We start from the raw sequence: 26,133 nt of genomic DNA, 5'->3' as shown, positions 1-26,133 counted from the left end.
GTTCTCAATTATCCAGAGGCTGGGGTATAGGGTAGCAGGCCCTCCCTGGGTTTGCCATGTCTAGCATCTTTTACACTTCCTTGAAATTTAAATGTTGTGCACAGCAGATCCATTTAACAGTAGGTCATGGTCTTTCTCCTCTCGAGAGACCACAAAAGCCATTCTTGTGAGATGAGGCTTCTAAGATAAAAAATTAAGAACTGGGTTATGGTCCTGACTTCCCATAGCTAACGATGTCATCTTGAACAAGTCACTTCATCTCTTTGGCCTCATCTGTTAAAAAAAAAAAAGAGAGAGAGAGTGGTTTGAGATCATCTTCTAAAACCATTGTGAAAATTTGAAAGTTCATTGTACACAGATTGTCGGGCTCTCATCTCTTGACCAATATAAACCATGCTCTCCTAGTTATTTTTAATTGTGGCAGATTCTTGTATAATGCAGACAGCCATGATAGAGTGAGCCTGAGCTAGCATTAATGTACTTGCACATCTTTGTTTCACCATATGGTGTTTGTTCCAATCTTCAGACCATCAGATTGACGGAGTTGGACCAGCTGATTAGATTGCCATGGTAACAGACCCAAAAAAATGGTGTTCTTCTGGGTTTTACTTTACTCGTTGAATGTTTTATTGTTGACAAGTAAAGTCTTAGAAACTTCCCTTATTGGCAACAGGTTTTTGGTGTTTGAGTGTTTTTAATTTTGTGGTAATATTAGAATTGTTGACTTTCAGAATATATAGAGCCCTTAGCCATCATAGAGCCCAGTCCCCTTACTTTGAAAATGAAGTAGAAGCCTAAGGAGGTGTAGTGATTTATAAGACTTTAATCTAGATCATTTCTAAGACCATGCCTCATCATACATTCCCTCTCAACTATATTTACTTTTCAGGAAAACATCTCTAGAAGTGTTATTCAAAGAATCTCTCTCATATGGAAGGATTTTTCACAACTATGAGTTGTGATTTGGTTTTTTGTGTTGATTGGCATCAATGACCTTGCCTTCTTATCAGGGTCACCTAAGCTCATATAGTGATTAATTTTTTGTCTTTTCTCCTTATGCAGCTACCGAAGGTACTGCTTGCTTTCTTTTTTAACCCTATCATATCATGTTTTGTCACAGTAAAGAGATTTTCATGGAAGTCTACATTCGTGTTGGGAGTCAGCTACAGCCAAACTCCTTTCTGATTTACCTGGCCTTTTTCCTGAATCTTAGCAAACAAATTCCAGAACCTGGGCAGAGTTTCTTCCAGATATTGTCACATAGTATTGTAATCATTATAAAACTTAGAAGAATCCTAGAAGTTGTTGGAGGACATGAAAACTGGCGTTCTGCAGGTTTACTGACAGAACAACCTGTATGGAGATGGCGGACTGTGTGTCAGATCCAGATGTGGACGTGGAGGAAGTGTTACTGACCTTCAGTGCCTGGCACCTGACAGGCCCTCAGTAGAAATGAGTTAAATTGAATGAAATAGTGGGTGGAGCCATTCATGAGAAGATGTTTTGGCATAAAGGCTACAATGTCTCAATAAATACCTGAGTCCAACAACTTACTTTCTCTAATAGATAAATGGCTTTGCAGTCTCCTCAAAGGTGCTTTCAACGGGGATATCCAGTAGCGTCACTGTCCCCTAACTAACCAGCAGCAATAGTGAAGAGTTGTTTTGAGCCTCTTTTTGTGTGTAGTGGAAAGTATCTGAAAAAAAGGTGGGTTCCAGTGGATGACTCATACTGGAGGATGTGAGGGTTTGGAAAAGTAGTATTAGTAACTCTCAATTTTGATTCCACTTAATAAGTGGAAAGACATTCACCACATGTGTGCTTTGAACAAGAAATTGCTAAATGAGAGACAAGGGGTCTTTGGGGATTATGGTCAAGTTTTCTTCAAGTCCTAGCCCAGTGCTGCACAGTGAGCTCTTGGTAAATACTTATTGGTCGATAGATTTTTAACAACAAAATAACAACAACAAAACAAAACAAAAAATCAGTGAACCTTCCTAATGTGTATATGGCATTCAACACACCTGCCCCCTTTAAAGAAATATATCTATGACATAAAGTTGGGAAACATTAACACAGAAATCTACACACACACACCTATTAAAAGCATATATAGGTGTCTGAGTGATAGTAACACCAAACATTCCCACTGATACGTTATTTTCAAGCCTCAGATGACACTTCTGACAGGTACCTGGAAAGGGATTTTCTTACTAAATACCTCTGCAACCTCCTATTGAACTTGGGCTTAGAGACCAAAGAGGCATGGGTAAACTAAGAGCTTATTCTTATAGAATGAGCATCCTCAATTGTTGGTGGGGGGTGGGTCATGGACTCTTTCAAGAATCTGGTGATAGCACTGGGCCCCAGAAATTTTTACAGTATTAATTGTGGTTTCATGGGCCCCAGGGGGCCCAGCCAAGACCCCACATTAGGAGTTCACCTTAGAAAGGAAATAGGAAGGGCCTTAAGGTATGGTGATGTACTTCCACAGAATTATCCACCCCCCAACCCCCGCCATCTCCAGCACTTGGTGAAAAATGAATTGTGACTGGAGAGTCCACACTAGTTGACAATATAATTGGTCTCTATTTTTTCCCACCGTTTTACCCAATCCACTGCCTGAGCCCCCAGCTTCCTGGCAGGATAGAACACAGACTATTCCAGAAAAAAAAAAAATAGCAACCTATATTTTTGAGTACTTTTGAGAACATTTTGCAAAGTGAAGAATGCTCCCAGCAGCCGCCTACAAATCTCCTCTCACGTCAGAGGATATGAGTGGGATGGTTTCAGGGACATCGTTTCCCCACAGCACTTTTCTAGTTTAAATTCTAGTGGGTGAGAAATGCCTGAGTGAAGAGCTGGGTTTCATGATCCTTCAAGAAAGGCCCTTGACAGAAGAGCCAAAGTGTGCCCCTGATGGAGGGCACTGCTTAGCACCAAGCATCTTTTATCAAAAAACAGAAGAGTTTGGGGGTGAGTGTAAAAATAGTTTCCAGTAAAGAAACAATGTAAAAGATAAAGAAAGAATATGTGTTCTTTGTAGAAAATTTGGAAGATCAGCATTCATGGATACACTCACCTCAAAGTAGTAGCTGCATTTTGATGTATTACCTTTCTGGTATTATATACACACTCACTTAAAACCTTTTCATTATGAAATATTGCAGACATACGAAACAGTATAAAAGATACTGTAAATGCTACCAAAGCAACTGAAGAAATATGCCCTTAACAAGGCCTCAGGCCCTTGCATTCCCCTTGCTCCTCCAAGTTTAATGTTTATTGTTGCCTTGCCTTTCTATAAACATGTATCCCTAAATAGCACATATATTTTCCACTAGCTTTTTTTTTTTTTTTTTTTTGTCTTTTTTTTTTTTGCTATTTCTTTGGGCCACTTCCGCGCATATGGAGGCTCCCAGGCTAGGGGTCGAATCGGAGCTGTAGCCACCAGCCTACGCCAGAGCCACAGCAACGCAGGATCCGAGCCGCATCTGCAACCTACACCACAGCTCATGGCAACGCCGGATCGTTAACCCACTGAGCAAGGGCAGGGACCGAACCCGCAACCTCATGGTTCCTAGTCGGATTCGTTAACCACTGCGCCACGACGGGAACTCCTCCACTAGCTTTTAAGGTTTGTGTGAGCATACAATTTTTTAAAATTGAAATCACAACACATATTAATTTATTCCTGTATTTTCCGTTTACTATATTGAGATATCACCACATCCTGAAATATTCTTTAAAAACATTATTTTATTTTTAATGATTTTTCTTTTTTTCCATTATAGCTGGTTTACAGTATTCTGTCAGTTTTCTACTGTACAGCAAGGGGACCCAGTCACACGTACACGTATATATTCTTTTTTCTCACATTATCATGCTCCATCATAAGTGACCAGACATAGTTCCCAGTGCTACACAGCAGGATCTCATGACTTATCCATTCAAAAGGCAATGGTTTGCATCTATTAACCCCAAATTCCCAGTCCATCCCACTCCCTCCCCCTTGGCAACCACAAGTCTGTTCTCCAAGTCCATGATTTTCTTTCCTGTGGAAAGGTTCATTTGTGCCATATATTAGATTCCAGCTGTAAGTGATATCATATGGTATTTGTCTTTCTCTTTCTGATGTACTTAGTATGAGTCTCTAGTTCCATCCAGGTTGCTGCAAATGGCATTATTTTGGGTTTTTTTTTTTTTTTTTTTGGTCTTTTGTTTGTTTGTTTTTGTTTTCGCTTTTTAGGGCCACACCCACAGCACATGTAGGTTCCCAGGCTAGAGGCTGAATCGTAGCAACAGCTGCCAGCCTATGCCACAGCCACAGCAACACCAGATCTGAGCCTCATCTGCAACCTACACCACAGTTCACAGCCATGCCAGATCCTTAACCCACTGAGTGAGGCCAGGAATCAAACACACAACCTCGTGGTTCCCAGTCAGATTCGTTTCCACTGTACCATGACAGGAACTCCTATTTTGTTCTTCTTTATGGCTGAGCAGTATTCCATTGTGTATATATACCACATCTTCTTAATCTAGTCATCTGTTGATGGACAACAACATTATTTTAAATAATCATACTTTGTCAAATGGATGCACTAAATTGATTTAACCAGTTCTTCATTGAATATTTAGATGAGTTACAACTTTTGACTATTACAAATAACACTGATGTTCATCTAAGAATATCTTTGTGTAATCTTTTATCAGCAGGATAAAATTCCTGCCTAAAAGGGAATAAATATTTTTTACACTCATGAACAAATTTATACCCCTTCTGGCAGTGAGAGGTGGAAATGAAGTTCAGGGCATTTGAGTGTCTTGTGCAAAAACTCAGTGGGGGTATTGTTTTCAGTTTTCTCTCCCACATTACTCTTTCAACTATATCACCCAGTCCCTCGCTAAGTCTGTAACTTTATATAGGACATTTGCTTATACCACCCCCCCAGGAGGAGCCCCTCCTGCTGCCCCTGGCAGAACCCAGACCCTCTCTTAACTGACAGGGATGCGGCTGGTAGTAGTGGAGTTGGTGGTGGGGCATCCTTTCCCTGATGGTGGGGCTTCCTCACAGGAATAGGTGGTTGAACCATGACTGGGGTTGGAATGAGATCCATTTAATCTTCACAACAGTCCTGTGACCATAGGTGTTATCCTGCTCTTTCCCTCCCCCCCAATGAGAAAACTGAAGCTCAGAAAAATAAGCAACTTGCTCAGTGTCCCAGCTGGTAAATTCAAACCTGGGATAGTTGGACTCCACAGCTTCCCCATCCTGCCTCCAGCACAGGAAGGAGAAGAAAGCTTCAGCTCCATGGTTTCTGGTGATGAACATTCAGCTGGTCTTATTCTCAAACATGTTTGAGCTTTATGATGTGCACCTTTAAATTACCATTCCTGTGCTTTCCAGGTACTTCCCCCTGTTACATGGATGCTCAAAGCACAAGAGTTGACATAGAAGTGAAGGGGGAAGCTTTCCTGTCTTGATGAGGCTAAATGATGTTTCATTATTAGAATGTGTTAAACTAGACATGGAACAGTGACAGGATTATTTTATCTCTGTTCAGCAGAGTCCAGATAATTTAAAAAGATACCATTTCTGTGGTTTTGTTTCTCTTGGTCTGTTCTGGAACTTGCTAACGGGGGAGATTAGCTTTGCCCTAGCCAGCGTGAAACCTTGATGAATTACGTGGGAGATTTTATTTTTTATTTTTTTATTTTTTTTAAAAATTTTCCCACTGTACAGCAAGGGGGTCAGGTTATCCTTACATGTATACATTACAATTACAGTTTTTCCCCCACCCTTTCTTCTGTTGCAACATGAGTATCTAGACATAGTTCTCAATGCTATTCAGCAGGATCTCCTTGTAAATCCATTCTAAGTTGTGTCTGATAAGCCCAAGCTCCCGATCCCTCCCACTCCCTCCCCCTCCCATCAGGCAACCACAAGTCTCTTCTCCAAGTCCATGATTTTCTTTTCTGAGGAGATGTTCATTTGTGTTGGATATTAGATCCCAGTTATAAGTGATATAATATGGTATTTGTCTTTGTCTTTCTGGCTCATTTCACTCAGGATGAGATTCTCTAGTTCCATCCATGTTGCTGCAAATGGCATTATGTCATCCTTTTTTATGGCTGAGTAGTATTCCATTGTGTATATATACCACACCTTCCAAATCCAATCATCTGTCCATGGACATTTGGATTGTTTCCATGTCCTGGCTATTGTGAATAGTGCTGCAATGAACATGCGGGTGCATGTGTCTCTTTTAAGTAGAGTTTTGTCCAGATAGATGCCCAAGAGTGGGATTGCGGGATCATATGGAAGTTCTATGTATAGATTTCTAAGGTATCTCCAAACTGTTCTCCATAGTGGCTGTACCAGTTTACATTCCCACCAGCAGTGCAGGAGGGTTCCCTTTTCTCACGTGGGAGATTTTAATATTGCTCTTATCACTGAGGAGACCAGGCCTACCCGAGATTGGGTTGCCAGTAATACATACTTACATTTAACCTGATGGCATTTTTCTGTTTTGGATTTATGTTCTGCTCTTGTCACCTGCAAAATTGGTCACAAGGTAGCAGAGACTCTATGTTGAGTCCTAGCCCAAGTCTCTGATGACAAATCTGCTCATTTTTGACACAGGCATATTTTGTCTTGCTTTTGGCCCAATTGACTAGGCTGTGGATTGTAATCCTTTCCCTGTGTAATTACTGTGATCTTTTCTCTCTGATCCATGTCTTAAAAAGCACAGTGACAGAGAAGAATTTCCATCGTGGCTCAGTGGTAATGGACCCGACTAGCATCCATGAGGATGTAGGTTCAATCCTTGGCCCTGCTCACTGGATTAAGAATCCAGTGTTGCCTGATTCAACCCCTAGCCTGGGAACTTCCTTTTGCTGCAGGTGCGGCCCTAAAAAGCAAAAAAGCAAAAAAAAAAAAAAAAAAAAAAGGCACAGTGACAGAGAAATTCCAAAGAGCTCTCAGAAGTTAATGTTACAAAGTGTTAGTCATCATTTATTGTTCCCCTTCAGCGACCCTTGTGGGGCCCATGATCATTGAGGGTTCATGTGCTTTAAGAATACCTATTTATTTGAATCTGTCAGCAGAATTACATATTTGGGGAGCTTGGAGACTAAATACCACTTGTACCTAGTTTCCTCACCTATAAACTGAAGTCATAGCAGTGCCTTCCTTGCCTCGGAATTGTAAGGATTAAAATGAGTTAATTCATGTACAGCACTTAGTACCTGGCCCTTAGTAAACACAAACTATGCTTGCTGATTTCACAATACAAAATTGACCTTATGCTTAAATTTGAGGATGCTTGTTATTGGCGCAAGTATTCCATAAATAGAACTGATTATGAAATTTTAAAAAAAGTACCAGGATATAAAGAGATGTATATGAGGAGTTTTATTACAGTATTTTTTTAATAATAGCCAAAAGCTGTAAACAGCATGAATGACCAAATTGTGTAGAGACTTGTAAAATATAGTATAAAATATAAGTATAGAGGACAACTGCAGAACACATAACTATATGTTATGTCTCTGGATGTTTATATGTATTTGTCTATATGAAAGATAAGCATGGGAGAACATATGCTGCATTGTGCATAGTGGTTATGTTGGTAGAATGTGATTATAGAAAGGAATGGTTGAGTTCCAAAGGTTCTTAACCTTTGGCATCTTGTGAAACCTATGAGCCTCCCCCAGCCCCTGAAGACTTTATATGTGCTTAAAATAAAATAAGATTAGAACAAAACCCAGTTGTACTGAAATGCAGTTATCAAAATATTTAAAAACAAATTTGTAGGAGTTCCCATCGTGGCTCAGTGGTTAATGAATCTGACTAGGAAACATGAGGTTGTGGGTTCGATCCCTGGCCTTCTCAGTGGGTTAAGGATCCGGCATTGCCAGGAGCTATGTTGTAGGTTGCAGACGCGGCTTGGATCTCACGTTGCTGTGGCTCTGGCATAGGCCAGCAGCTACAGCTCCGATTAGACCCCTAGCCTGGGAACCTCCATGTGCCGCAGGAGCCGCCCAAGAAATGGCAAAAAGACCAAAACAAACAAACAAACAAAAAAACAAACAAAAAACAAACAAACAAAAATTTGTAGTAAGAGTTACATATGTGCTTCTTAAGGCATAAAGTAACAAGATCGAGCAGCAAGTCTAATAAGTAATATACCCTCCATGGAAGAAGAATAAATGATATTTTGAAAAACCAACACCAGCCACACTGTGTTTTGGAAACATAGTGATTTCTGTGGTGACAAAGTCATATGTCTGCTGATGCTTCTGTGATTTGTGGCCTCTTTTCATACTTTGAAAGAAATGCTAAATTTCACTTGTTAGTAAAACTGAAGATGTATTTTTTCTCATCCAAGGTCACAGATGCCCTAAATGGAATCCCATGGACTCCTTGGGGATCTGGGGATTCTAGGTTAAGAACTCCAGGTTAAGATACTTGATCTGTTATGATAAGCTTTGTATTGTATTTAGAAGTTCACATGACTAAAATTTAAAAATACAACAGATATAACTGATTTTAACCCATTGGTATGTGAAGTTGTTCATGTTTTAAAGGAGGGAATGTAAAACATTATATAAAAGTAAAGAATGCAGTGCAATGGGATCAGTGGCATTTGGAGAATGCTGGGATAAAGGTTTGATCCCTAGCCTGGCATCATGGGTTAAGGATCTGGCATTGCCAAAGCTGCAGCTTTAGGTCACAGCTATGGCTAGGATCTGACCCCTGGCTCGGGAACTCCATATGTGGCAGGGTGGCCAAAAAAAAAAGAATGGGGATAATGATGATGATTTTTTTTTTTTTTTTAGGAAGGCCTTGTAATAACCATTCAATCAGTTCCCAACATTTAGTGTTTAAATTTTTCTTTGAAGAGTTCCCATTCTTGCTCAGCAGGTTAAGAACCCACAACAGTGTCCATGAGGATGCGGGTTCAATCCCTGGCCTTGCTCAGTGGGCTGAGGATCCATTGTTGCCACAAGCTGCATAAGTCACAGATGCACTTCAGATCTGGCATTGCTGTGGCTCTGGTATAGATCTGCAGCAGCAGCTCCAATTTGTCCCCTAGCCCAGGAACTTCCATATGCCACAGGTATGGCCATTAAAAAAAAATTTTTTTTTTTCTTTGAGACCAGCTCAGCTTTTTGAAATAGATGACTTAACTCACCCTAATAGTTTAGTAGAATGTCTTTTGTGCTTTTTCTGCTGTTTGAAAAACAATTTTAGGGTAGAAAAATGTTATTTTTAAAAGATAAATACTGAAGTATTTAGAATGTCATGATATCTGTAATTTACTTTTGAATACTTTATCATAAGTTATAAAGTGACTATTTTAAAATGAGAAAATATTTTTATTTTTAATTACACAAGTAACACTGCATATATAGCCCCATAATTTTAAAAAAATCATGCAGAGATAGAGCCAAGAGGCCCTTAACCATCCATGGTCCTATTTACCTTCTCAGGTATAATCCTGGTTACCAATTTAATCTTGTCCCAGATATTTAGATACAGTTAGATAGGTAGATAGATAGAGCTATAAAAATTAGTTTGTGGTTGCTTTTTAAGGACGTAAGTATTCTCATATTTTTGTTTCACTTTGCAATTTGCTTTTTTTGTTTTATTTTAAGTTGTCTTTATTTTTAGAGCAGTTATGTTCCCAGCAAATTGAGCAGAAAGTACAGAGAATTTTGTATATCCTCTGCCCATCCACGTGCACAGCCTCCCCCCAATATCAGCCCTCACCAGAGTGTTACACTGTGACAACTGGTGAACCCACATTGGCATATCATTATTACCCACAGTCCATTATTTACATTAGTGTTGACTCCATGTTGTGTATTCTGTGGGTTTGACAAATGTGTGATGACGTATCCACCATTATGGTATCTTAAAGAATAGCTTTACTGGAGTTCCCATTGTGGCACAGTGGAAATGAATCCGACTAGGAACCATGAGGTTACAGGTTCGACCCCTGGCCTCACTCAATGGGTTAAGGATCTGGCGTTGCCGTGAGCTGTGGTGTAGGTCACAGACGTGGCTTGGATCCCGTGTTGTTGTGGCTGTGGTGTAGGCTGGTGGCTGTAACTCTGATTTGACCCCTAGCCTGGAAACCTCCAAATGCTGCTGGTGTGGCCCTAAAAAGCAAAAAAAAAAAAAAAAGAATAGCTTTACTACTCTAAAAATCTTCTGTGCTCTGCCTCTTCATCTCTTCCTCTCCCCAGCTGCTGGTAACCACTGATCTTTTTACTGCCTCTGTGGTTTTGCCTTTTCCAGAATGTCATACAGTATGTAGCCTTTTCAGACTGGCTTCTTTGACCCAAAATATCCATTAAAGTTTTTCCATGTCTCTTCATGACTTTTTTTTTATCACCAAAATAATATTCCATTGTATGAATACGCCACAGTTTGTTTATCCATTTGCGTGGTGAAGGATATGTCTCATTGTTTTAACTGCTGCTTATTACTGCATAAGATAAACGGGTCATAGTTTATTTTAACATGCTTCTTCATTGAGGGGAATTTTTGTTATTTCCGATATTTCCCAGTTACAAACAGTGACCATCCTCATATTTCAGAGCAAGTAGTAAGGTAGATGTAAAAAAGTACCTGTAGACACTCGGTGTTTTAATATTAGTGTGTATAATATTAAATCGCCATCTTTGTAGTTCAGATTCTTGTGTAAACAATTAGAAAACAAACTGTTGGAGTTCCTGTTGTGGCTCATCGGTTTAGTGGTAACAAACCTGACTAGGATCCATGAAGATGTGTGTTCGATCCCTGGCCTCGCTCAGTGGGTTAAAGATCTGGCATTGCAGCGGCTATGGTGTAGGCTGGCAGCTGCAGCTCCGATTCAGTCCCTAACCTGAAAACTTCCATATGCCACAGGTGCAGCCCTAAAAAGAAAAAAAACAAACTAAACTGTTAGCAAATGCAGATCTGAACAGGCTGTGAAAATTGGTAGAGCAGGAAAATTATTTTATCTCCATCGTGCAGGCTATATTTAAATAAAAGTGTACAACTTTTAAACTTGCATATCCAGAAGTTATTCCTTCTGTGTCATCCATGGTTTAAAAAAAAAAAAAAAACTACAGTTGTAAATTCAAAGGATAGGTTTGTTATATTGACAAAGTTTACATCCCAACTGCTTTAAACATTTTGTAATTTATCATTAATTCTATTTGAGATTATTTGCAATAAAAAGTCACTAGAAAATAATTGTTTACCAGTGCTTTTGCATATGATTTTTTTTTTCTAAAGCATAGCCTGGGTCCATCCACCTGAAAATTATATGTAAATAATCTCAGTTAGAAAGTACCATCCGGGCTTCCCTTCCCAGCTAATTGAGTTTTTCCCCAAATGACTTATGTAATTGCATCAAGCCTCATCTTTGATCTGGTTATATGTTCCTGGTTTCAGTAGCAGAAGCTGTTTTTCTTTTTTCTTTTCTCAGTTATATCTGATGTCCATTCTCTGTGAAGAAAAGGTGATAGGTTGACTTTTTTCCCTTGACATTTCCACATAAACATTTTATTTTTTAAAAGATTTTTATTTTTTCCATTGTAGCTGGTTTAGAGTGTTCTGTCAGTTTTCCACTGTACAGCAAGGTGACCCAGCCACACATACACATATACATTCCTTTTCTCATATTATCCTCCATCATGCTCCATCCTAAGTGACTAGATACAGCTCCCAGTGCTATTCAGCAGGATCTCATTTCCTGTCCACATAAACTTTTTACATTACTGGATTGTTAATACAATTCTTGGGTAACTTCTGAAAAATGTCAAAAGAATGAAGGATCCAGAAAAATACTTATGGTCTGTGTGTCTTTGTCCACGCTGCTAACTTATACTGCTCTGTGTGGCTCATTTATGGAGAGTGGACCAAGGACGAGCAGGTAGTTTTTCATTAAGCTACATTCACAGCTGATATCAATGATAAAGTGTATGAAACTGAATCATGGGCTTATTATATTTACTGGTCAAAATGCCAAGCTTTGGTTTAACTCCTTAGAAATCCTGGAGGGAACTGAAGGTGTTTGTTTTGGTTCTTTCTCTCTCTCCCTTTTTTTTTTTTTTTTTTTTGGTCTTTTTGGGGCCGCACTGAAGGCATATGTAAGTTCCCAGGCTAGAGGTCGAATTGGAGCTGTAGTTGCCAGCCTACACCACAGCCACAGCAATGCCAGATTAACCCACTGAGCAAGGCCAGGGATCAAACCTGAGTCCTCATGGATACTAGTTGGGTTCGTTACCACTGAGCCACAATAGGAACTCCTGTTGTGATTCTTTCTTGAGCAGACTGACTTTTTTTCTTTTAGTTCTATAAATGAAAATTCATTTATTCCTCACACACCTTAAAACACCAACTTCTAAAATTGGACTCTTCTACTACACACAAAAATCAATAAAGTGTTTTCTTTGCCTTTATTTGCCAGAGAAAGTGATGCTTTTGCTGGCCAGGTCTGTGTAAATTCCATTCAAGGAAACATATACTACTATAGGATTAATGAGTTCATTTGTTCATTGTTTAGGGCATTCATTGAGTCAATCATGCATTATTTCAATTAACTGGTACCTATTGAACTCTTCTGTGTGTCAGGCATGAGGATGCTAAAGGAAGCAAATCTCGATTCATTCATCGGCAGACAAGTGGGAATTACTCTCTGTTTTGGTACAAGTTAACCAAGGACAGAGAAGGCACTTTTTAGCTGTACCCCGGATTGGTTTTCTCCTTTCTGTAAGGGAATAATTCTGCATTGATGATTGGTTTTGAACGAAAGAAACACTGTTATAGATTCTGCTGCTAACATTTTTCTCCCTTAGAATATCCCTGAAATCACCTTTATTTTCTTCTAGCTGGTTAGCCCAAAGGTTCAACTGGAGATATGCTTCACTTTATTTTAGGCAAAAATTGACCCTGAGAAATTATACTTTATGGAAGGTGGGCTGCACCTGTCCTCTCCTTATAGTGAGGGAGCAGTGGCTTTCAGGACAAGATCTCTTGAATTTTTAGACCTGAAAGGAACATTAGAGATTATCTAGTTGCTTACATTTCATTTCGTAGATAGGCAATTGAAGCTGAGACACGTTAAATGTCCCCCCCAGAGTGACCGAGGAAGAGCAAGAATATAATTCTTGAGACTCATGTTCTGGATTGTACTTTAAATCCAGAAGAAGGGAGAAACTAACAGTTCTGGTTCAGCTGTGTGACCTGGCCTGGCGTATTCAAGCTCTTTGTGTTCAGGTTTCCTTGGCTGGAAAGTGCAGATGACAATAGAGTTGCTGTGAGGATTCAGTAAGATAATGCAGGTAATGCGTGGCACAATGCCTGACACAAGTAAGCACTTAATTTCCGCTGAGAGTGTAAAGTATTCCAGGAGCATGAAACAGGACACAGACAGGGAGATTGTCTTTTTTTAGGCACTGCTGTCTCCCTGGTGCCAAAGAGAGTGCTGGTATGTACCCAGGCCTCAATCAATCAAAATTTGTTGAATGGATTATTTTAAAATGTAAAAGTAGTAATTCTCATAAAGTATACATGATACCAGGAAGGGGAAAATAAAGATGATGTTTATATGTCTCTTATAACAAGAGGGTTGTGGAGTTCTCTGCCTTTTTTTAGGGGGAACAAGTTTGTTTTTCAACGTACTTAAATTTAAGTTTTATTGTTCTTAATGTATCTTTAATGTTTTAAGATGTATTTGAATGATAATTAATAGGAGTATTTAACAAATGCCTCAGTTGTTGATTTCATTCTGCAAAGCTTTGTTCAGACTCCAGCAGTTGTGATCACTAGGTGACCAGTGCTAACACGGGGTCAACTCTGCCTTTAGATAGAGCCAGAAGCACACCATTATCACCTCCTCCGGCTGGACCACCTTTATCAGGCTCCCATCACCTCTGCTATGTGCATGATCCCAGTGGCCCTCCTGTTTCTACCCTTGACCCTCTGTTGTCTACTCTCAACCCAGCAGCTAGAGGGGTTCTTTTAAGCCTAAATCACATGCTGTCTCTCTCATGTTCTCCTCCGCACTCCCCAGCACGGTCATGTCCTCCTAGTGGCCCCAGAGGCCCAGCACCATCAGGTCCTGCTACTACTCCTGGACCTCATTCCCTCCCATGCTCCCTTTTCCCTGAGCTCCCAACACACTAGCTTTTTTCTTATTCTTCAACACTCACACCCTAGGGCCTCACAATTGCTGTTCCTCTCCATTTGGAAAACTCCTTCAAACTCCCATGTGACTTACTTCCCATTTTCCTTCAGGTTCTGCTTGAATGTTCTCAGACCAGCTCTCACGGCTCCCCACCCCACCCCCCACCCCTGTGTGGAGCAGCATATCATTCCCCATCCCCACCTTGGCACTCTCTGCTTCTTACCTGACTTTATTTTTGTCCTCTATGGTATTATCACCTGCCACATTATGTATTTTTATTAGTGTCTGTCTACCCTAGAATTACAACTCTCATTTTGTTTTTGCCATATTCTCAACATCTGGGATGGTGTCTGGCACAGAGTGTGTCTAATTAATATTTGTTGGATAAATGAATGAGGGGCCATTTCATTGCTCATGTTTCATGCAATCTTTGGAAGGTTACTGTAAACATGAACTGGGTTTATCTTGGCAACGTCGTAAGAATGTCTGTCTTCCTCTGTCAGCATATTTGCATTCCCTCATTTTGGAAGAAAATCCATAAAACAAGCGGCAAAACCAAGGCCAACCTGGAGAGACTTTGTGGTATACAAAGTGAGATAAGTGAACATAATGCCAGGCTTTTACGAGCTATAAAATAAATCAGCCGAAAGATAAGCGGATATAAGCAGTGTGGAATGTACACGATTGCTACAGATGCAGAATTGTTAATGCTGATGCTTTCCCATCTAACTTGATGCTGAGGAAATCTCTCAGGATAATGGAAGGAACGGAAATTTTCTGTTAAAATGAAAAACATTCCCCTTTTGAAGTTTCAATTCCTTTCCACTTAACCGGGATTTATTGAGTGCAGAGCACTAGTCCTGGTGCCCACCGTGTGGTGACAGGAGGAGAAAAGCATGCAAGGAGTTGTCAGACACACTCATCTCCGGATGTGGGAAGGAGTGTATTCCAGGCCTGTTGAAACAATGCACTACACTACATTAATTGCAGCTCACCCTGGACTGTGTTCTGGCGATGACATTGAAATGTGAGTGTGTCTTGAGCATTCTCAATACTGTGAAGGAAAGAAGGGAACTGCTTTGTAGAGACCCAGCTTTGTGGAAACTAGAAATGCAGGGTGGTGGTGGGGCTCTCCCTGGACCGAGTGGCATTCTTCCCCACTCTCCCTCCAGGGCTAGTGGAGGAGTCTCATCTGGGAAAGTGATGTAGGGCACCTGCCATGCTGACCCACCCCCTCTAGCTTTGTGTGTTCAGCTTACCTGACTTAGAGAAGGTAAGTAAGGTTGTGGTTTTAAACGCCTTTTATTGACTATAAGCTTCAAACACATTGGAAAACTAAATAAGAGGTGCTGAATGGATCCAAAAGTGGACCAGATGATCTACCTAGCTCAATCATGCTAATGACGTTAAAGAAAGGTGGTTTTGTTTTTTGGTTTTTGTTTTTTTTAACTTGCAAATAATCCAAAAGGTAGATGATTCACCTATGGCTAATAGAGGCAACTGCACTTGGAACAAGATGTCCACATCCGGAGTTCCCATCATGGCTCAGTGGAAATAAATCTGACTCGTATCCTTGAGGATGCCGGTTCGATCCCTGGCCTTGGTCAGTGGGTTAAGGATCTGGCATTGCCATGAGCTGTGGTGTAGGTCTCAGACAAGGCCCTGATCCTGAGTTGCTGTGGCTGTGGCATAGGCCAGTGGCTATAGCTCCAATTTGACCCTAAGCCTCCATATGCTGCAGGTGTGGCTCTAAAAAGACAAAAAGAAAAAAAATGTCCACATCCACAGATGGCACCTCACCAGTCACCTGTCTAAATGTCATTAAAGCCACAGGAATTGACTCAATTCCATAGAGGGGTGAGAAGAGGGAAAACATCTTCTTAACATGGTTTGGTTTTTACACATTTGAATATTACGTTTAGCTGAAAAAACTTTGACCTTAAAATATTGTCTATGGTCTTCCCTTACAGTCAACATTTCATGTTGTTTTGCCTTCACATAGAAAAAGGGGTTTTCTTTTGACTACGTTTTTTTGTTTTTGTTTTGAACTTTTTGCTTTTTAGGGCCACACCTGCAGCATATGGAAGTTCCCAGGCTAGGAGTTGAATCAGAGCTGCAGCTGCTGTCCTACACCACAGCCACAGCAACACAGGATCCAAGCCACTTCCATGACCTACATCACAGCTCATGGATCCTTAACCCATTGAGTGAAGCCAGGGATTGAACCCGCATCCTCATGGACACTAGTCAGGTTCATAACCTGCTGAGCCACAATGGGAACTCTGTGACTACGAGGTTTTTTGTTTTTGGTTTTTGTTTTGTTTTGTTTTTTGTCTTTTTGTCTTTTCTAGGGCTGCACCCGCAGCATATGGAGATTCCCAGGCTAGGGGTCTAATCAGAACTGTAGCCACTGGCCTGTGCCAGAGCCACAGCAACATGGGACCTGAGCCATGTCTGCGACCTACACCACAGCTCACAGCAATGCCGGATCCTTAGCCCGATGAGCAAGGCCAGGGATCAAACCTACAACCTCATCGTTCCTAGTCAGATTCGTTAACTGCTGAGCCACAATGGGAACTCCTGTGACTATGTTTTTGAAGTGTCTTTTTCATGGCTGCTGACAATTTACTGTGCTTTGCTCTGCTCCCTTGGCCATAGCTGCATGCTGCTTCTTCAGTCAGCCCACACTCTGCCACATCGTGTTCTCTGCCTCATCGCTGCTTTAAGTTTTGCTATGTCCCTTGGTGATGGTCTCCCTCTCTAATACAACCAGCAGTTGAGGCTGAAATTTAATTTAAATTATTGTCAGATTGCGGAAATAGGCCTGCCATGTGCTTGCTGTCCCCCGCGGGGAAGTGGAGGAGTGTCTAAAATGAGAAATGAGCCGGCTGCTGGCGACAGTCATGAAGAATGTGTCTGAAAACAGGGATGGTATGAAGGGAGGGTTATCTCTCTATGTTAGATAATGAAAGGCTTGATTTATGGGGTCTCGGGGAAAACCACAGTAAGGAGCAAAATTGCCATTGCGACCCCAGAGGTTGTGTTTCCTTTGGGAGCTAATGTCTGACTGGAGGTCTTAGGTTGTTGGCAGAAGGGCGACATTTTACTGGGCGCAGACTTTGAAATGTTATTATGTTTTATGTGATGCGGGCTTCAAGAAGCAAACATGCTTTTGAGAGAAGGCTATTGAGTCCTTTCTCTCTCTCCGGAAAAGGTCTGTTTTAATGGCATCATTGAGTAGCTTCCTGATGTACAGTTAACTTGGAAGACATTTCTAGCCTCTAAGGTCCTTGAAGACCTTAGGTGTATTTTTAAATTCTTTTCTTCATTTATTCTTTCATTCATAGTCATGTTGATTGAGCATCCCTTAAACTCACACTGTGTTGGTGGTGAGAGGATAAAATGGCAAACAGGCCAGGCAAGGTGCTGGTGGCTTACAGTCCAGTGATGAGGTAGACATTAAGTTAAAAACGACAGTAACAAGAATATAATAACAAGTGGAAATTAAAGCATGGGAAGCATGCTACTGTGAGGACATTTAACCAAAGATCTTGACTTAGTCATGAAAGGTCAAAAAAGTCTCCTTTGGGGAAGTGAGGTCTGAAAGAAAGGAGGGTATTAACTAAGTTAAAGGGGAGAGTAAAAGGGTTGCAGCATGGGAACAGCATATGCAAATGTCCTATGGCAGTGTGGAGCCTGCGGTTTTAAAGGCAGGTGTGGCTGGTAGGTGATAGATAGTAAGACTACAGCAGTCAACAAGTACCAGACCATGTAGAGTCTCAAAGAATATGCTCAAGATTTAGATTGTTTTCCTAAGACCAATAGTGAATCCCTAGTGGGTGTTGGGGGTGGGGGTTGGAGGGTGTTGGCTAAGCAAGAGTATGGATTGCATTTTGAGAAGATTCTTCCAGCCGCTAAGTGGAGAATGGCTCAGAGGAGGCCAAGGTTAGATGCAGACAACCAGTAGAAGGCTGCCTCGCTTTCCTGGTGATGATGTCCAGGTTTTAGCTGTGGTAAAGCTGATGGGTTTGAGAGATGTGTGTAGAGCTTTGCATGTTACTGCCTTGTCTTGGATGGGCTCTTCTCACCATGAATTAAAAGACTTAGTTTTCTCTTGACTTCTGTTGTGGAGCTGTCAGATCTTGCACTTGTCGCTTCACCTCTTTGGGCCTCAGTTTCCACATCTATAAAGTAAAGCAGAAAAGTGCATCATTTCCAGTGCTAAAATGCCCTGGATCCATGATATTTTGAATACCATGGGTTTTTCAAGAGGATGATTAGAAGGTCAATATATTAGATGCCAGTTACTAATGGGAGACCAATATCTAAGTCTGCTCATATAACCACCTGGCTTCAGGTCCTTCTCTCCAACTCTGTGGATGATGGAAGAAGACAGAAGCAGTTAAGGACACTAACACATACTCTCCCACTTCTTATTATAGCCAACACTAGACTATTCTTTAGGACTATTCTTTAATGAGATAAGTCTTCACTCAGGCTGCTATGACAAAGTACCATCATCTGGGTAGCTTAAACAAAAAACATTTCTTTCTTTCCCCGCTCTGGTTGTGGGTGAGACATTTGTTTCTTACACTCCTGGATGCTGAGAAATCCATCAGATTGCCTGCAGATCTGGTTCTTGGTGAGGGCCCGCTTTCTGGCTTGTAGAGGACCGCCTTCTCACATTTTCCCTGTGCCCTCACAGGGTAGAAAGAGAGTGATCTGTTCTCTCTTTTCTTTTCTTTTTTTTTTTTTTTCATTTTATTTATTTACTTTTTAAAATTTTTGTTGGTTGTTGTTGTTGTTGTTTTAGGGCAGCACTCCAGCATGTGGAAATTCCCAGGCTAGGGGTCAGATCAGAGCTGCAGCTGCTGGCCTACACCACAGCCACAGCAATGCCAGATCTGAGCCATGTCTGTGACCTACACTGCAGTTCACAACAATGCCAGATCCTTTAACCCCCTGAGTGGGACCAGGGATCAAACCTGGGTCCTCATGGATTACCAATGAGCCACAATGGGAACTTCTCTCTTGCTTTTCTTATAAAGATGCCAAGTCCACCCGCACAACTTGATCTAAACCTATAACTTCCCATAGACCCTGCCTCCAAATCCTATCATATTGGGGTTTAGGGCTTCAACACATGAATGCAGGTGGGGGTGGGGGTGGGGGAGAGGGAGGGTGCAAACATTCAGTCCATAGCAGATAAGTTTTTAAAACACACCAGATGCATGTGATTCATAGAAAAACAAAACAAAACCCTTCATATGAGTAGGAGTGAAAGCAGGGATTCTAATGAAGCAGCCCAGTGTACACAGCCTAAATGAAATGGAAAAAGCTAGAGGAGTTTTTGCGGAGGGGTTCATTTGACTGTTGTGCCTTATGATTTTGGAATCCTTTGTCAGCAGTTGTAACAGGTCCTCAGCTGCAACCACAAACATTTTCCAGTGGAGGAGTGGTGATAACATTTTCACTGACCTGAAAGGAAAAAAAAAAAAAAAAATTGAATGACACCGCCAGCGGAAAGGCAGGAGGTGTAATTTGCTAGTTGGCATTGGTCAGCTGCCTTCAACAGCCTTGTCCTGAGTGTCTTTGAATGAATGCACATTGCCACGGAGATCCCCGGGGGTATGGAGGGGGGCACTGTTCAGCCTTGGCCTCATAGAGGAGCCACAAATTAAAACAAGAGCGGCAGTGTCGACCTTCAGACTGTGAGAGGACTGCTTTCTTTGTGCCATGTCACCCAGCAAAATAATCCTAATAAAAGCTTTTTGTTTAGCCATTGCCACAAGAGCAGGGCTTTAGGAAAGGAGTATTTCCCCACCCTCTTTAAAAGGGGTTTGGAGCTGGCTCAGCAATAGCAGTTCAGCAGATCTGAGTTAAAAGTGGGCGTGGGGTTGTGGGGATTTGTGGAGTACAAAGGTTCTTAGGTGAATCTTAGTGATTCAGGGTGTTTAGTGTATCTCTCCCACGTAAAGAAGGACAGATGCTTCCACCTCGCAGCCCCCTCACCCCCTCTATACCAGTCCTTATAAATTCCCAAATGGTGGATGCCGGGGTTGGGGGTAGGTCAGAGATTTACACTTCCTTTGCTCCCCCATTTCAAGCTGTGAATGAGAATCTGTGTTTTTTAAATTTGCATCAGCTTGGCCAGAGGAAACCCTTTTTTAGTGCACCTGTCACTGTTGATGGGTTTTGGGGGCTGCTTGAGATTTATCATAGGTATGACTAGTGGAAATAGAGCTGCTGCTTCTTAGATTGGAGACATTTGGAAGAGAAAGAGTGAAAAGGATACAAAGGAAACCTACAAAACATTGGAGTTCCCATCGTGGTGCAGTAGTTAACCAATCTGACTAGGAACCATGAGGTTGCGGGTTCGATCCCTGGCCTTGCTCAGTGGGTTAAGGATCTGGCGTTGCCGTTAGCTGTGGTGTGGGTTGCAGACTCGGCTCAGATCCCGTGTCGCTGTGGCTCTGGTGTAGGCCAGTAGCTACAGCTCCGATTAGACCCCTAGCCTGGGAACCTCCATATGCCACAGGAGAGACTCAAGAAAGGCAAAAAAAAAAAAAAAAAAAAAAAAAGACAAAAACAAACAAACAAACAAAAAAAACCCCACAAAACAGGTGAGAAGGTTTCAGCGACCCTTAGAAAGGAGGAAGAGTCTGAGTAAGGCAGGTTCTCTCACTTTGGGCAGAGGGAACACTGTCTGATGGCAGCTTCTAGACGACTGCAGGCCTGGGCAGTGATGGACTCCCCACCTTGCTGCCTGCAAGGCTCCTGCAGCCCCTCTCCTGAGGGCCCCCCCACCCCAGCCCCACTGTACCACCAACACAGGCTCCCTTTACCAAGGGGGTGATCCATGGAAATACAAATGCATCAAGAAAGGAGAACACAGGTCTGGAAAACTATGCAGCCTCTGCTTTTACCACCACCCCATACCCTCTTCTGATCTCAGGATTCTTTGCTTTCCCTGCTGGGAAGACGGTTTCCTCTTGTGTCTTTTCCTCTGGACAATCTAGGTTTTAAATTCTCAGTATTTGAGGAGCTCAAGTTGGTTTTATTCCAACCCTAAATAATAGAATTGAGCTCCAGTACCCCCCAGCCATGATTTTCTGGATCATATATGGCCATCTCTTGACTTGTGCAAGGGAAGATGGCCCCTAAGACTCCTCTCTGGTCCACCTGTCCCCTGATGATGATGATGGCCAAGGTCCCAGACAGAAGGTGCCAGAAAGGGAAGGTCCCACCACTTACTAAGGGCTTGCGGATGCCAGGCACTGTGGACAGTGGCTCCTTTCATATGCAGAACCAGCCTGCGGGGTTGTCCTCATCAGACCCATCTTCCTTACCCCAGTGAGTGAGGTGTCTTTTCCCCAGGCCTCAGTGACTCATACAGGGAACTCTCCTGGTCATGAGCCTCCTGTCCAGAGGGCCAGAGGCACTTTATCTCTGTGGTGTTAGCCTTTTCCTTCACAAGCCTGGAGAATGCTCAGGAAAACAGATTTGTTCTTCAGCAGCATCCCAGCAAGAGAAGCCATGGTGTGGCCCTTCCTCACAGCTGGCTAGTGCCAGCTTCTGAACAGGAAATGACTGCATTGCTTTTTTTTTTTTTTTTTAATCCATTAGGCTGATCTTTTTAAAAACGTAAGTCATATCATGTTACTTAGTCAAAACCTCCATGACTTCCATGGGGTCTAAAAATTTAGATTGAAAAAAATTATGTTTTCATTTTTGCTAACCTCCAGCTAAAATTTACTTTTGTTATGAAGGAGGACAACAAACCACAGAAATACCTGTGACTTTGTCACCAAAAGAACACCCTAATATTTTCACATTATGCTGGTTGCATGCATCTCTAAATATCTTGTACACCCATGATTATTCAAAATGGCAGTAGTTATTAGATCCACCACCAGATCCATTATTTAAAGCAGAAACAAAGAAACCATATGTTACCATAGGATAACTTAGTCTTCTAATATGTTGATAACTATATTTTTATATAGTGGGTTTCTTGAATCAGAAGTGTACCAAAAAGGGCTGTGGGGTAGTGATGGGAGCGGTTACCCAATTTCAGGCACGGCGTTGGCTGAAGAATTTAAAAGCAATAAAAAGCCAATTTCAAGTATGTCTGCTTTTTATTATCTCTGTATGCTGGCAACTCTAAACAGCATCAGTGATGCTGTTCTCCTACCTGCCAGGATGAACCACTGCCATCAGCCCCCCTTGCCCCCACACCCTCACCTGTGGCCTTTCACATGCCTAATTTGTTGTTTGTTTCTCTGTTTTGTTTTTTGATTTTTGAAAACATTTTGTTAAAAGAGGTCCACAGGTTTCAGGAGGCTGCCCAAGAGATTCAGGGCACAGAAACAATTAAGAATCCCTGACTTAAGGAGTTCCTGTTATGGCTCAGTCATAATGAACCTGACTAGTATCCATGAGGATGTGGGTTCAATCCCTGGGCCCACTCAGTGGGTTCAGAATCCCATGTTGCTGCAGCTGTGGTGTAGCCTGGCAGATAAAGCTCCGATTCAACCCCTCGCCTGGGAACTTCCGCATGCTGCCTTGGGTGCGGCCCTGAAAAGCAAAAACAAACAAACAAAAAAAGAATCCCTGACTTAGAATAAAATATAGATCCACTTTCCTTGGGCTACAGGGTCCTATGTGTCTAGTTCCTGACTACCTGCCAACTTCATTCCTCTCTTGCCAGGTTCATTCCTGTCTTCTTCTTCACCAACATCTGGTTCCCATCCTCTTCAGAACTCAGCTTTCTTTTTATTTTTTTTCTTTTTTCTTATTAGGTCTGCACCCATAACATATAGTGGTTCCCAGGCTAGAGGTCAAATCGGAGCTGTAGCTGCCAACCTACACCACAGCTACAGCAAAGCCAGATCCTTAACCACTGTGAACTCAGCTTTCAATGCCCCTCCTTGTGGAGGCCATCCCTAATGTCCCTAGCTAAGGCAGGCCATCCTCTCCCAGTGTTTCCTCTTGTAAATATTACTATTAAACCATCTATTGTTCTCATATACTGTCACCTCCCCTCATTGGAAGGTAAATTCATGAGCACAAGCAGGAATTCCCACTGTCCTCATCCCTGCTGCAGCCCCAGCCCCTAGCACGTCGATGGGCGCTGTCAGAGGCTCAGCATCCTCAGGGCTGAGTTTGCTCCTCCTGAACTTCCCGTGGAAGTAGCCATTTGATCATATATACTTAATTACTAGACTTAAAATGATTAAAATCATTCTTTCAACACCTGGGAAAATATATTCACCTATAAATGTGCATGTGGATGCAGCAAGTGTATTATGTAAACAACAGAGAAGGAAAGAAGAAACCTTTCAAATGTAATTCATAGGTCAGAAAATGGCACCAGATTTTCTGTCTTGCCTTCTTTGGTGTTGCGTTGGTTTGGAGAAAGCAGCAGAAATCCCGACTCACAGAGCCTTAGACAGTAAGGATGCTTGGTCTCATAGAAGTAAGAAATATGGAGGTAGGTTGATTGATTCCTGATTGATTGACTCAATTACTCAACTCTCACCAAACACCCAGGTAGGCCCTTTCCGTCTCCCCAGACTCTCCACACTCTTCAGGCTGGTGCCCTGACCCTCACAGGTGCAAGATGACTGCCAGTAGCCACTGGGGCAGTGTGCTTCCATTTTCTAGAAAATGAGTCTTCTTTTTAGTATAATTGAGTTCGTTAAGTCACATGCTTATCCTTGTGCCAGTAACAACCCTCAGAGGAACATCATGCAGATAGATTCAGATTATGTAGTGGGCATGGTGTGGATATTTGTAGAAAACGGAGGTTCCATAAGGAGGGAGAAAGTGAGAATTAGCGATTAGGAAGACAACATGCTTCCTCTTATGGACCTCACACTGTCCACTGTAGGCATAGCTCTTCTAAAAATCAAATTTCTTTTTTGGTTTTAGTGTTGACAAATAACTCCTTAGAATGGGTTCTGATGAAAGCAGTCCTAATCTTTTTTTTTTCTTTTTTTCTTTTTTTCAAATGCATGGGCTTTGTTTCTTCCAGAAAAAAAAATTAATTATTGCCTTTATCTTGGCCTTGTTATCAGTCATGTGATCTGGCAGCTGAAGAAATATGGCCCATGGCTGCAGACTTGGATGCTTATGTAACAGGCTTTGGTCTCCATAGTTTTAAGGGGAGTGTGTGTGTCAGGGATTTGAAAAAGCTCTAATATAAATTTTCAAAGAAACAACATCACTTAGACCTTACTTAGATTATGAAAAAGCAAGTCAATTGATCTTGGGAGGCAGAGCAAAGCCTCTAATTGAGCTCTGGAAAGCCTCTATTTTTTTTTTTAATTCTAGTTTTATTACAGCTGAAGTGTCAGCTGTTATTGTGATGAATCCTATGAAAGAAGAATAGAATTTGGTTCACTTTAGGAAGATTATAAAACAAAAGATGCAAGTAAATAAGGGGATATGTTTATATATTTTATCTATACACACACACACACACACACACACACACACACACACACACATATACACACACAGATGTGCAGAGAGGTCTGAAAAGTGAGCCACCTGTACTTCTGCTGCAGAGAAGAGAGCATCCCTGGGGTAAAGGGGAAGAATGCAGTTGGGACATAATGTAGTGACAGGAGAGGGTAGGGAAGCCTGAGGGGCTCAAGTGTTATTTGTAAGAAAGATAGGTATTCATGAATGACTAGTGCAATAAAAAAAAAAAAAAAGAACAGAGTCAGTTTATCAGCAATAACTAGACAGTGAAACTGTGGTATTAGATTTGATGGCTTAAGAATCCTTCAGTTCATAACTTTTATTTGCAGCAGCATGGATGAAACTAGAGACTCTCATACTGAGTGAAGTAAGTCAGAAAGAGAAAGACAAATACCATATGACATCACTTATATCTGGACTCTAATATACGGCACAAAGGAACCTTTCCACAGAAAAAAAAAATCATGAACTTGGAGAATAGACTTGTGGTTGCCAAAGTGGGAAGGGGAGGGAGTGGAAGGGACTGGGAGCTTGGTATAAATTTTGCAGAATGTTGCCTTTGGGATGGTTTAGCAGTGGGATCCTGCTGTGTAGCACTGGGAACTCTGTCTAGTCGCTTATGATGGAACATGCAATGTGAGAAAAAAGAATGTATACATGTAAGTATAACTGGGTCACCATGCTGTACAGTAGAAATATATATATATATATATATATATATATATGTATGTATGTGTATATGTGTGTGTGTGTGTATAAATATATATATATATATATATATATATATATATAATTAAAAAAAAAAAAAGAATCCTTCAGTTGGGAGTTCCTGCTGTGGCTCAGCGGAAACATCTGAATAATATCCATGAGGATGCGGTGGATTTGATCCCTGGCCTTGCTCAGTGGGTCAGGGATCTGGCGTTGCTGTGAGCTCTGGTGTAGGTTGCAGACAAGGCCCATATCCCATGTGGCTGTGGCTGTGGCGTAGGCCAACAGCTGTAGCTAGGATTTGACCCCTAGCCTGGGAACTTCATATGCCGCAGGTTCAGCCCCAAAAAGCACACACACACACACACACACAAAGAATCCTTTAGTCCCCTGTTGGTAAAGGCTCTGGGGTAAAGGGCTAGAGAAAGAAGTTGAGATTTCTAAAACTGTTGAGTCATTGTCCTTTCAGACTGAGGTTATTTTCTTTCTTTCTCTTTATCTCCCTTCTTTCCTTATTTACCCCGTGCTTCCTTTTTCTCCCTGAGTTATATGTATTTTGTGTGACTTGGAGCTTTTCAACGGTGCCACGTCCTAGGATTGGCTGGTTATATATTCAGATGTCCAGCTTCCTAGTAGACCTCTCTGATGTACAGTGGCTCAGGCCCTACATCTTCCTCCTCAGCTCCAAACCCCTCAGTGGTCGGCAGCCCCTCTGCTCCTCTGAGAATAAAACTTAGTGAAATGACAC

At 41.7% G+C, this 26,133-nt stretch overlaps 1 protein-coding gene across 12 annotated transcripts in view; it reads left to right on the top strand.

The window, feature by feature from the left end:
* Positions 1–26,133, top strand: part of ARHGEF3 (Rho guanine nucleotide exchange factor 3) — a 343,125-nt gene that overhangs the window by 187,862 nt on the left and 129,130 nt on the right. The gene's annotated exons all lie outside the window — the stretch shown is intronic.

This window comes from Sus scrofa, chromosome 13 (genome assembly GCF_054392235.1).
Source record: "Sus scrofa isolate SSC_HxYL_T2T_F1_AM1 chromosome 13, Sscrofa_HxYL_maternal_Yorkshire_Landrace_v2.0, whole genome shotgun sequence".
Taxonomy (NCBI): Eukaryota; Metazoa; Chordata; class Mammalia; order Artiodactyla; family Suidae; genus Sus; species Sus scrofa.
The sequence above is the reverse complement of the archived record's forward strand: the minus strand, read 5'-3'. Positions and strand labels throughout refer to the sequence as shown.